At 36.4% G+C, this 13,844-nt stretch overlaps 1 protein-coding gene across 5 annotated transcripts in view; it reads right to left on the reverse strand.

Annotated features, from left to right (window-relative positions):
- Positions 1-13,844, reverse strand: part of PARD3B (par-3 family cell polarity regulator beta) — a 1,043,271-nt gene that overhangs the window by 904,888 nt on the left and 124,539 nt on the right. The gene's annotated exons all lie outside the window — the stretch shown is intronic.

The following is a 13,844-nucleotide window of genomic DNA, read 5'->3' on the forward strand; positions in this document are numbered from 1 at the left end:
ATAAACACATAGAAGAATAATGTGTTAAGTCAAAGAAAAGCACATTGCTGTACCAATTTTGTATGACATGTACTTAACATTTACATTTGAATATGTATATAAAAATTTATATGCCCATTTTTAAATTATAATTACTTCTACTGGATGTGATTTCAGATGATTCTGACATTCTTTGTATTTTACTGTATTCTAAATGTTTTTAACTTAACAAGTATTAACACTTTTAGTAGTAAACAGTTTAAAGTAATTTTACAACAAAGGAAAAAACCTACAAAGGTGCCTCTTCAAAACTCCTATGTCCTACCACCTTTTACTCTTAAAATACTGTTTGTCTTGACACTATCTGTGTGTCACTCAAATGCAACAAGCATGTCACATATAAAAATTGTCTGGCCTTAGACAAATTCTTAAAGCATTTAGACTATACTTCAAACACTATAACCAAGACACTGGCCTTGTCCCAAAGTAAATGGTGAAGAGTATGAAGCGGATGCCAGGTTTTATGCATGCTTGCAGATCCAGATCTAATGGACAGTGAAAGGAGATATTTTAAAACAATGATTTGGCTGAAGTATTAATCAACTAGATGTCATAATAAAAGATTGTGTGTCAAAAATTCAGTCCATGGCTGCATTCCTCTCCTTATATGGAGACACTATCAAATTTTTTAAATCTATGTTATTTCTTTCATATAAAGTATAATACTGTTAAAATGGTGCTCAGAATATTCCAGACAATTATTTTCACTGTATAAACATTAAATTTTCAAATAAAGTTCTAACTAAAATATTAAAAATCTCTAAACCCCGAATTATCATGTTTACTTTTGGTGACATTAGACCATCAGACTCTATTGTTGAATAAAAGAAACATTTTTCCATTTAAGAGGAAAATACTTAGTTTTGGAAAAATCTAAGCAATATGCTGAATTAAATTACCAGGAAACAGACTTCCATAAGTATTCATTTCAATAAATCTGGTGCTCGTTTTCAGCTTCTGATTTCCAATGAACAGCAAAAATTTAAAGAACAGTATCTCAGGATGTTTAATATTCTACTTTTATTTGAATATTCATTTCAAATAACAATGTAGCAAGAAATATAAAAGTTCTCAGTCTAAGTTTTCTTGAAACATGCCAACTTGATAAATTTTATGTTTTTGTGTGTATACACAAAAGATACTAAAGTTTAAAATTAAAACTTGGCCAACTAAGCATTCCATATATTAATGCATTATATGAGCACAAGATTCATCTCAGATTGAAGCCTCATGTCAAGTGCAAAACATTTCGCCCATTATGTTCAGTCATTGCAGTTAAATACTTAACTTCCTTAAATAGTAGTTTCCACATGGGTAAGAGACATCTAAATAGTTTGAGCGTTTATGCCTTTGACACTAGATCTCCCTAAGGAAATGTCAACATTACTTGATCATTTTTCGCTATCACTTTCTTATTCATATTATTCTTTGTTGCTTGTTTTCTTTTGATGCTTATCACAGCATTTCTTTTTTCCAAGTCATCAGCACACTGAATCTGCAAATTATTTTTCTAACCAGTCACATTCATTCCCCCACCCCCAGCACATACACAACATTCTTATAAATCTGTCTGGAGTCTTTCCCTCATTTAGCCTTCAGTCTTCCTAAATACACCTAAATAGTCCACGTAGTCTGGGGAAAAGGGCAAGTTCTGCAGCTTGCTCAGAGAACTCTGATTATAACTGCCATGTAGCTCCTTAAGAATGATCATGATTTAAATGTCAGTATAAAGACCACTGTTTTTATACTACATGGATATGAAATGCATTGACTATATCACACACACAAAAAATATTCCCAATGTCCATGCTCTGAGCACTCTCACTGCCTTAGTGACAGAAAAAAATCCCCATTTTGTCCCATTTAGGGGCTCAGGGCACCTTGGCAGTCTCTGCGCTGCCCTTGCTACACAAAGGTACCTCTTTAAAACCTTGGTAAGGGAAAGGAGGAGAAGAACCATACCTCAGGTCAAGGGCCCCATCTCTCTCCAGATGATTTGAGAAAACTATGATAATACCAAAGGTCTTCACAGCTTAGGGGAAGCTGGAGTATTACCCACCTTATTGTCTCATGCCATTGAAGAATTATTTAGGTTACTATACTTCACTCCAAGTTCTGGCAAATTTCTTAAACTGCCTGAGTTTTGTTTTGTTTTTTAATTTGTTTGCTTTAAATATTTGCTTCAGTTTCTTGATGCAAATATTGTACCTAGTTAAAGAGAATTCCCAATATTTCAAGATTAGCACCAAATGTTTATTCCATGTTGTTAAAATAAAAATTAGGAAGACTAGATCAAGAAAAGATTCCTGGGAAAGACAGCCTTTGTGTTCCTCTGTAAGACACACAATCGACTTAACTACTTAAGTTTTAAGTATCTAAGAAAGCCAAAACCAGAACTCTTCCTGATTTCCTTATCCCTAAAATATTAGCTGTCCATATATACTTTTTGAAAGAATTAGTAAAGTGAGAATTTATAGGAAACATAAAACTAATAGTTTAATATCATGAATTATTTCCTTCTAGGAAAAATGTAAACAACAATCATGGGTAATAAAGAACTTAAAGTAAGAAAATTTCATTCTCACTAACTAGAAAAATTCCCAATTAATCTCGCCTATTCAATCAAAGTCAGGCAAACCAACTAATAGAAATATACATTTTAACCTTAGGAGTTTAATTCTTTCACCAACAATTCAAAAAATTCTGAAAGAAAGAAACCAAATAACTTGGCAGAACTATGAAATAAATTAAGACAACTTTTCAAATTCAACATATATAGAACTAAAAGAGGGAAGAACAAATACACCCCAACCAAGCAGGAATAAAAAAGTGTAAAAATGGAGCCCAAACTCCTATAATTGTGGGTAACAATTGGGAAACTTTAACCTGTGAGTCACAGAAAAATGCAACTGAAACAGGCTTGAATATAAGGTAATAAATGGCTCATGTAATTGGGCGCCCCAATTAGGATGGACTCAAAGTTGACTAAATCCACTGGCTCAGAGGCCATGTCCCTGAGATCCCCTGGGTGTTGGCTCTCCTCCCATGATGGTTTCTACCTCATGCTGGAAGCAGTAGGATTGCAGTGGTTCCAAGCCTCATAATAGGACAGAATTCAGAGAAAACCTCTCCCACGTGATAAAAAGAGCTTTCCCAGAAGGCCTCAGCTTACCTCTCCTTGAGCATCTTTGGCACAAACAGAATCACATCACCATTCTCAAAGTAGAGTTGACCTTTGAAGAACAAGAGTTTGTGAACTGTGCTGGTCCACTTACATGTGGTTTTTTCCCCCTAGTAAATGTACAGAGAACTACCTGATCCACAGTTGGTTGAATCCTTAGATGTGGAACCACAGACACAGAGGCCAACTATGGGACTTGAGAATTGATGGATTTTGGCATCTGTGGTGGGTCCGGGAATCAAGCCCCCGCAGATATGGAGGGATGACTGTAATCACTGGTACAGGGAACTGGATCACAGACGAAGGCCCACAAGACTCACCCTTAGAGGTGGGTGCTCATGTGGAAAAAGCCATGTGAGGAAGAGAGAGACCTGAACAGAACTGGAGTTGCCCTAGGAAGGAGAGACTGGGAATGGATGCTGGGTAAGCAGACAACACTGCACAATAATCAGCTACATAGGCCGACCCCGTATTTCTAGACTGAAACGCATGCCTTATAGGCTCATAGTTGGCCTATAGATCGTCTAATTAAACTCCAAACCTAAAAGAATTCCTGGCAAATGTTTGCTCAACTGTTACTTATATAGTCTCAATGACCAAAAGTCCATGCTTTATAAAGCAGCACACGCTTCACTGAAGAACTAATTGTTATACTGAGCTGAAATATATTTCCTTAAAACTTCTTTGGCCCAAATTCTTGGGACAGCAATAAGTGAATTTATTCCTTCTTTTCTATGATCACCCAGATATCTGAGGACAGTTAGCAGGTTCCCTTCAATCTTCAAGTGCATCCAGGTTCTGTAGTATTAGCAACATTAGGTAATTCCAATAAATCACCCCAGAGCTTTGTAAAATTTGTATTTAAAGAATGGGCTATTTAGAACACCACATGATACCATGTTAGGTTCATTTCAAACTTATACACAGTGGCTACACTCAGCTAGCCATCTAGAAAATCAAGTTCTTACCCTGTTATCAATTACGGACAATTAGATTCTTCAACTTTTTGTCTATATACAGCTGCATATTTCAGATTGGTGAGCTATGAGAACCATCTCAAATCATGTTATTTTGCAGTCTTTCTGGTCTGCTTATGGTTAAGTATTATGTAAATACGTGTGTTTCACTTGTAACGTATTTTGAATTGAGATTAATAAAGATATTAAATACGAACAGGCTTCTGTGCTATTTTGCTCCTCTGATTAAAGTCTGCACAAGGAGGCTTTCTTCTTTATTGCTAAGGAAATGTCACTTGATCCTTCAAAATTGATTCATAACATCAAAAGAAGGGAAGCTAAAAAGAGAACTTAAGTTAAAGCAGCAAATATAAAGTTCAGTAATCCTGCCAAAATTCTCTGAGTGAAGCTTCAATATTCATGATGGGGAAGTACGCTTCATCTTTAAACAGAAAATTATATACTTATAGGACTTTAAAAAGCTACAATTAAAAAATTTAAGGAAATTAAATATTCTTATTTACTAAAAATTTATCTGTAGACATAAGTCATCTGTAAATGTAAATGTAATTTGCACAAGTACCTCAATGGAAGTGTTATAAACATTAATGTGATTTCAAGAGCAGCCCCCAAAAAGTCCATTACAATGTAGCCAATTAATAAGATACAGTGAGTTTGAGCTCCTGGAAATAGAAGAACCAGCAATGTAAAAGGTTAACTAAGAGTTTGGTACAGAGCTATTCCCATGAAACTGCTGAATAGATAATATCTCTTGGTGAAAATACCAAGGAGCTAATAAATAGTTGCTTAAGCTTCATGGGCCACTTGTCAGTACTGAGCATATATCCCTGTTGACCTGTTTCATTTTGTTTCTTAAATCATGAGATTCCAGGTATTCAGGTGTTTTTCTTTCCATAACTTTATCTTATTTCTCGAGATCTCTCTTACCCTAAAACAGAGACACCCTATCTCCTTCAAAGAAACACCTAGCTCCTTTCCATTTTAAGAAACCTGTTAATCATTAAGAACTAAGTAGTGAACACATACACTCAAATGTTATCAAGGTTCCAGAATCGTGGAAGGTCTGGGAAACTGTCATTATACTGTAGTTTATGCCTTCCTTGTGTGTTACTTGGAAGCTCTGATATCTTTGCTTTCCACCCATTAAATTTCTAAGGGTAAATACAATCTTCCTCCTTTAAGTTACCTGCCTCTCCCTGTTATTCTCACCTCTGTCCTCTTTCCTAGTGAAAGAGGTCCCTTCCCCCTCATTGAACACCTCATTGGATGACAAGAAGAGAAGACTGTTCTCTTTTCCCATAACCGGCCTCCTTCTCCTTCCAAACTTCTCTCCCATTCCTCTCCTCTGGCTCACTGCTCTTACATCGTGGCAAGTCCCTCCTGGACTACAAGTAAACATTTGCTTAAATACCTCCGGACAGCTGCTACAGGGAATAAGGGCAAAAGTGCTATATTTGCTTGGTACAACATACTTCAAAGTGTTACCAGGTACTTAATTTCATTTGATCCTCCTACCAACTGTGTGTGGTTGGTGGGACAGCAGTAGATGATTTTTAAAATGAGAAAAGTGAGGTTGAAAGAGGTTAGAGTAATAATATGAAAAACCTGGACTCCAACGGCCAAAGCTCCAAGCTCTCCCACATAACACTCTAGAATATTGTTTTAGTAAAGCTGATCTCAGCTAGATACTCGGGGGACACAACCTGATTAAATCAATACACACTTACCTATTGATGATGTGGTGCTCAATCAGTACTCAGAGGCCTTTACCATTTTTCAAAGAGGATGTTTTATAACTTAAGTAGCTTTGTATTTGGTGTAATTTCAGGTACCTTAATGAGATTGCCATTTGTACGTTATATAATCAAAAATAGACGTATTTAAAAAATAATAATAATGGTCACATAACTCTTGGGCATAGATACACCTATACAAATAGCCTCAAAAGAAGCTATTTCAAGAGAGAACACTAGTAGAACTGGGTCCAATAACATATGGCTAAAGGCATGCTGTAAAGAAAGAAATGCTCATTGATTTTTTTTTTTAGAAATACATTTTTAGCTCTAAGGATTATTATAATCTCTAGTTTTACTGCCTTTTTCCCTCCAAATTTGAAGTTTTACACATGTCAAAAATTTTCTTATGTTTTACTTTTGACTGTACTCAAATGCCTAGCTAAATTAACAGCACTATCAAGCTTGATAATTTCTTTCTAACCCCAGTGAAAGCTTTGCACCACAGATGTGCACAGCAAACGAGCACACTCAGATCAATTATACACACTCCCCACACACACACATCTGCACACAGATTCTCTCTCTCATTCATTCACACACACACTATTGTTGCCAACGAAGGAAGTTGCAGAAGGCACCAGGCCATCACCTGGAGTGGACACAGCCATCACCAGGATTACTTGGCTTTCAGTTACTCTCTCCCAACACCATTTGTCTTTGCCATAAATAAGGTCACAAAGGCATTGATTCCAAAGTGCTCCTCTGGAATTGAAACATGCCTACGAACTGCATCCTAATAAAACATTTAAAAGACACAACATAGTTTGGTGCAAGAAAAAAGATGGACAATTAAACCTTCAATTCCAGTTATACCTATCACTAACTGAAATCGAACATGTTTATTAAACACCAAACCACAGGTAAGAAGCCCAGGTGTTAAATATTTGAAAACACTATCCCAATCCTAAAGGAGTATACAAGACATTTGGAGAGACAAAACTAAGACTTAAGAAGTTAAACCATAATAAAATTCTTCAGAATTTCAAGATGGTAATTGATAAATGTTACTAGGCAATAATATATTTTTTAAAAGACTGCTCAGTGATTTCTATAAAATCACAGAGTGACAGAGAATTTATTCAGAACTGGACAATCTGCAAACAAACTAGAAAAAATACAATTTGACCTGGATCTTGAAAGATTGCTAAGAATTGAGCAGCAGGAATACACATTCTTTACATGTATAAAGAATTTTATAATTTCCACTGTATTTTCACATACAACTTCTCAACCTTAACAAAGACACTGTGGAAAAAGTTATCATTAATCACTCATTTCATCAAGGGAAAAAACTAGCATTTAGAGTAGTTAAATGACTTGCTCAAGACCTGAGAACATTTATACATATACTTATTCACTCAATTCATTCTATTCCACTCCACAACCACCTCAGTAGTTATGAGGTACCAGGCACCTGGAACAACAGCAGTGAACAAAACCCAAGACCCTCTCCTCGTGGAGCTTCCATTCTATAACATACAGAATGAATCTTGGATAAGCAGGGCGTAGGGCAAGGACACTCCAGACAAGTGGAACATTAAGCAAGCCATGGAGCAAGAAAGCACATGGTACCTAAGAGAATAGTCAGTACAGTAGTTTCTTTCTTGTTGAGATTTGAGAAGGTTGAGTTTGAGGAAGATAGTTCGGAGGGCTCTGAATACAATGTATGGCTATGAGCTTTAGCCTTGCTTTAGTATACACTGGAAGGAATGGTATCACATAAGCAATACTTTAAGAATAATGTAATCTACATTAATAACAATAGTAATATGTTAATTATAATAGCACCTAACACTTATTGATGACTCACTACAAGCCAGGTACCCTTCTAAACACTTCATGTATTAACTTGTAAAATTAGTACTATTTTAGCTCCAAGTGCCCATGAGGAAACTAAGGAGAAGAAGATTAAGTAAGTTGCCCAAAGCCAACAGATAGCAGAGCCAAGAGATGAACTGACTCTGCCTGTCCAGAATCCAAACTCTCAGCCGCTCTGTGTCCCAGTGCACCTGTGGCAAAGAAGAGTTGAGGGGTGTAGAGGGAGAGAAAAGTCTACAAATTCCTTATCAACTAAGTAACTCGGCCTGAGATTTTATTTTACATTTAAATGTGGTAGCTGTAAACATGCAAAGAGAGGAAAAGATACATGAATCATGTTAAAAGAATAAATTGGATTAAATATTTTTTAAATAACTGCAAGTTCAAGCCTGGAAGACTAGGAGACGATGCTCTTATTGACAGGAATAAGGAAGTCAGTGGAGGAAACCAACTTGGAGCAGGAAATTGAGCAGTTTTGATCCGAACCAGATGTTATCAGGATCCCGGGGAGGAAATGCAGAACTGGACTCAGGAAAGAAATCAGCTGGAAATATGGAGCCCTGTAACCTATTCTTGGTTCAGCTATTTCTCCTTTGCAAGATGATGGGGTTAGGGTACATGATTGCTGAGGTCTCTTCTGGTTCTATAATTCTGTAATTTTGTAATTCTATAAGCAGAGAGTACTCTTTAAAAGTTTGAGATGGGATTTCTTGGTCAAGATAATCCTCTTGGACTTCTGCACTTATTTGTGAAACATTCTCCGAACTTCCTCCCAAATGTGCTTTCAAAACTCCAACAACTGTGAGCCAAAGAAAAACAACCCCAAAATACCATATTCTGACTTGTTAAAAATCAAGGGCTTGCAATAGGTGTTTCTCCTTGAAATGGGATTTTAACAGGCAAAATTAGGACTGAAAAATGAAGTAATTAATACAGGACTTTTTTTTTTTTTAAGGAGTCTAATTTAGAATCTCCTATCCCCAGCAAACCACAATACATCTCAAATTGTTCAACTACATACTGAAAAAGTCATATACTTTATTACCACTAGCCAATAACCTTGCAACCAGTGAACAGGAAGACGGGAAGAAGTCTAAACAAAAACAGAGTTTTACAAATGCAAAGATTTTGCTTTAGCCCTTCTAAAACTTACAAAAGCATACGTACTCATCAGTATGGTTGGTGACCACGAAGAAATGACAACCACTCGTTGAAATATAAACCCTGATTGTACTATCCACGACTGTGTCTGTGGCTTGTACTAAAAATACAGTAAAAATACATCATCAGGAAGTATTGTCCTGTGAGCTGGTTTCTAGGTAGCTGGGGACTCCACAAGAGGGCAACAGAGTGTTCTCAGAAAACAATGTGGGCTTAAGGACTGAGTGTCTGGTTTTAGGTCACTAGTTCACTGTACAAACCAGTCTCCAGTTCAAAACCACATTAGATCCCTGAATGCTTCTTGTATTATCAAACAATATGTCCTGATAAAAGCATTCTCATTTTAAAATTAGTCATATTGGCACTTTCATTTCTCAAATATTAATCTAAATGTTTTATCATCATATCTTCCTATAAAACTATTAATGTAATAACATTTAAACAAATTTAAGGTTTTTTTAAAAAGTTAAAATGTACTATAGTTTGATATTTTAGTATTTAAATTTTAAACATTTAATGGTTAAATAAAAACACACAGGTAAAAACTGCACTAATCACACTATCAAAATATTATTATTGATGTAACAGTTAACATTTGAGTGTTTAACCATATACCATACTGGACTTAAAAGTGTTTATATTTTATGTAGTTTTCCTACACTGACCCTGTAAAACTAACTTATGTCCATTTTACAAATGGGTAAATCAAGAGTGAAGAAACATGCCCAAGCACACATAACTAATAAGGGATAAAGCTGAACTGAAACTGTAATATCTGAGGACCAGATTTCACAGGTGACCCAGGGGGCCAACCCGCCCACGCTAGAGTCCAGGAAAACCACTGGCATCTCTCCAAAATGAACCCCTTTGATAGTCAAAGATAGAAACATTCTCCCTATGCACTTTACCACATAATTTTACTTTTGTATATTTAATACAATACTGAAATATGGCAATGTATAACTTCTATTATGTATCGCAATTGTGTTCTACAACCAACTCAAGAAATAATAAAGACAATTAACTAGGAAAACAATCATTTAAAAAGTTCAGGGCTTCCCTGGTGGCGCAGTGGTTGAGAGTCCGCCTGTCAATGCAGGGCACACGGGTTCGAGCCCTGGTCTGGGAAGATCCCACATGCCACGGAGCAACTGGGCCCGTGAGCCACAGCTACTGAGCCTGCGCGTCTGGAGCCTGTGCTCCGCAACGGGAGAGGCCGCGATAGTGAGAGGCCCGCACACCACGATGAAGAATGGCCCCCACTCGTCGCAACTGGAGAAAGCCCTCGCACAGAAACGAAGACCCAACACAGCCATAAATAAATAAATAAATAAATTTAAAAAGAAAAAAAAATTCTATGAGAACAAAGTTTAAAAAAAAAAAGTTCAATACTCAGAGGTTCTCACACTCGGAAAATATGAGTGAACATTAAGCGTTGCAGTGGCTTATTAAGCATCAGTCTTTAGATTTCTTAGGGCCTTTACATATTGCAATGAGAAACTGATGAGTATTACACAGCTCTTGGGTATGGCACTGAAATGACTGCCATACAAGAAAGACAATAGCCTAACTACCAAAATGTTTAACATCCAGGGCCCCAAAGAGTGAAGGCTCACCCGATAAATTAAGAATCAATTTGTGATAGATTTTGGAAGGAATGCAAAGCGCAATCAACTGATCTGAAGTATATTTTCCTTGTCCTACAGGATCTTAAAAGCTGAGTTAGTATTAAACTTGAGAAGACCATCATCACTTTAAAAGTTTAAAATAGGATAAGAGACAGTGTATTACCGTCCTATTGCTGCTATAACAAATCCCCTCAAACTTATTGAATTCAAACAAGGCAAGTTTATCTTACAGTTCTGGAGGTGAGAAGTCTGAAATGGCTCTCATTGGGCTAAAATCAAGGTGTCAGCAGGGCTGTGCTCTGACTACAGGAGAAGCTGTTCCCTTCCCTTTTCCAGCTTCCAGAAGCTGCCTACATTCTTTGGCTGCATTTTCAAAGCCAGCATTGGCCAGTTGATACTTTCTCACACTGTATGTCTCTAACCCTGACTCTCCCGCCTTCCTCTTTTATTTATAAGGATCCTTGTGTTTACATGTAAATAATCCAAGATAATCTCCTCATTTTAAGGTCTTTCACCTTAATTACATCTTCAAAGACCCTTTGCTATGTAATATAGATACTCACAGGTTCTGAGTGTTAGGATGTCTAATGTCTAATTAGAACATCTTTGGGGGCCCTCCCTACCGCAAATAGCACAGAATATAGTGTCCTGCATATAGTGCACACTATATATGTGAAAATGCACATAACGGTTAGACTCCAAATGTATTCTACTTGCCCATTTGGAATTAAACTGTACCTGTAATCCAGATCCTGGAAAAGGAGCTACAAAAGAAAGCTACAGGGGTAGAACTGGCAGGCCTTTGCAGTAAATTAGATGCAGGCTGCAGGCACAGAGAGCTAGAGTTAACCACACATGCATGGCATACTAGTTCTGAATTAATTTTGTTATTCTCCATAGTCCTATTACATATCTTTTCTTAACTGTGGTGGTAACTGTGTAAAAGCAAATTCCTGCTTATTTATGATTGATGAATTTTCATAATTAGAAATCACACATACAAACACCCAACACACTGCCTTGGCATATTGCAGAAGAACAAAATAGGGTGTGAAAATTTAAATTCTAGGTTCCAGAGGTTGAATCTGCCACTTACTACCTGTGTGATATTCGGCAAGTGACTTTCAATTTCTGTGTTCTCAGAAATTAAAAATGGGGATCATACATAGCTCTTGCCTGCAGAGTTGCTCTAAAGTAAAATAGAATATGTAAGTGCCAGAGACATTCTGGGCCACTGTCAGCGTTCAATGAAACGTTAAGTCATTATTGGGTGAACTAAGTCAGTAGCCTTGAGCATCCAGAGAAGAGACATGCATGTAAAGTTGTAAATTCCTAGTTATCCCATAGAACTTGAAGCAGACTGATACATAAACCTGAAGCAACTTGAGAATGACGGTCACAAATAGTTAAGTTTTAGCACAACATTTTGCACAAATACTAGTTATCATAAGATGCAAAATGCCAAAGCTGCTCCAGTAATATTTTGGCAAAATACAGGCTAGAAATAGTGCAACATGGCAAAAACTTGTTTCTCCTGTGAAGGGGCTCTAATGGGAAATCAAGTTAAAATAAAACAAAACCTGCCCAAAGAGACACCACATAAGCATTATGCACTGTGTTGGCCAAAGGAATAACAGAAGACCAAAGACAAACCACTTCCAGTACCAGAAATTTTGAGAGTCATTTCTTTAGAAAATCAATTAAAATCTATTAGCCCCTTGTCTGATTTTTAAGTAGAATATCATCTAACCTCTAACTTCAGTCTCTACTGAAATGTACTGGTTGGCTTTTTCATACACTACATAAACGCTTCAGCCTACACTGCTTTCCGATTCTAAGTTTCTGTTTTTTCTGCCTCATCCTTTCCAGCTAGGCCTTCAGTGGTTCCTAATGGCATTTCTCAACTGCAGTCAGAGCCCTTCCTAGAGCTGAGGTACGTGAGCTTTAGCACAAGGATTACGTACATTCACCCACGTCTCTTTGCACTTCCTTCTCCATATATTCTAAATGTAAGAGATGATTAGGTAACCAATTTGAAAAAGAGGAGAATTGTAGTTTTATCCAAGCTCAATACTATCTCAAAGGATCTTGGGAGAGTTTGAAATGCCACTAAACAACCACAAGCATCATATATAATTACTGCTTAATCTAAAATGACAAAAAAGGTTAAAAAGGCTGGCAGAAACTTCTTTCCACACTAGACAAATGGACTATAAGGAAATTAAGACTGCAGAGAGAATGTCAGAAAAAAATAAATAAGTAATGCTGTCTTTTTCACTTACGTTATTTTAAAAAAATTAAAAATGGGATTACAATTATTTCTGGCAATATCAAAAGTGTAAATTCTTATCAACTCTGCAGAACAATACCAATTAGGCTTCATGTAGCTGTGTTAAAGTAGATTAAAGGCATGGGTAAACCTGTACCCAAATAGTACTAATTCTTTGCTAGGATTTTAACTGATTATCTCACTTTTCTACCTTATTTAGTAATGGTGGTGAAGTCCTTTTAAAAAAGGTTATACATAATAAAGCTGTTTCTGTGTCTAGTAAATGAATTATGGTTACAAAGTACAATGCCAAGATAGTTAAAAATAATTCTCTATAGGACAAATGATTTCCCTGGGCACTGTTCATGGAATCATCCGTTCTGTAATGAGCTCTTGGATGAGGCTGGGGTAAGACATTTTCTTCTGGCCCTTCTTAAACCTGCCACATTTCAGCTTTCCATTTTAATACACTGGACTTCAGTGACATTGGAGATGGGAAGACCTTCTTCATTAATAAACAACCCAAATACCTAGAGTATTTCTAAGGAAGAAGGTAGCTGTAGAGAAGAAAAAAGTAAAAAAGGGAAAACAGAAGTGAAAGTCCTCCTCTTGTGTTATGAAGGTAAATACTACATTATTATTTACCATGAGACCAAAAAATAAGAAGTGTGCATCAAAATCACAAACAGCAAGAATCAACTGTAGAGAAGAAAGCTTTCTTTTTTTGCTCTAACTCAAGTGTTCTTTGAGAATCGAGTTTGGATAAAATATTGTACCAGATATTATTAATACAAGGATCAAAAAGGAATTAATATCTCCCAGTCTGTGTCCTCTAGGAGCTTACAATCTATTTAGGGAGATAAATTCCTTATGAAATGGCTAATTAAAATGCAAAGCAAATGAGAGTTGAATTCCAACAGAAAACAGGGAAAATAAATGTATAGAATGTCTGCAAAGACTAATGTAAATTTCAAC

This window comes from Balaenoptera acutorostrata, chromosome 8 (assembly GCF_949987535.1).
Source record: "Balaenoptera acutorostrata chromosome 8, mBalAcu1.1, whole genome shotgun sequence".
NCBI classification, from domain to species: Eukaryota; Metazoa; Chordata; class Mammalia; order Artiodactyla; family Balaenopteridae; genus Balaenoptera; species Balaenoptera acutorostrata.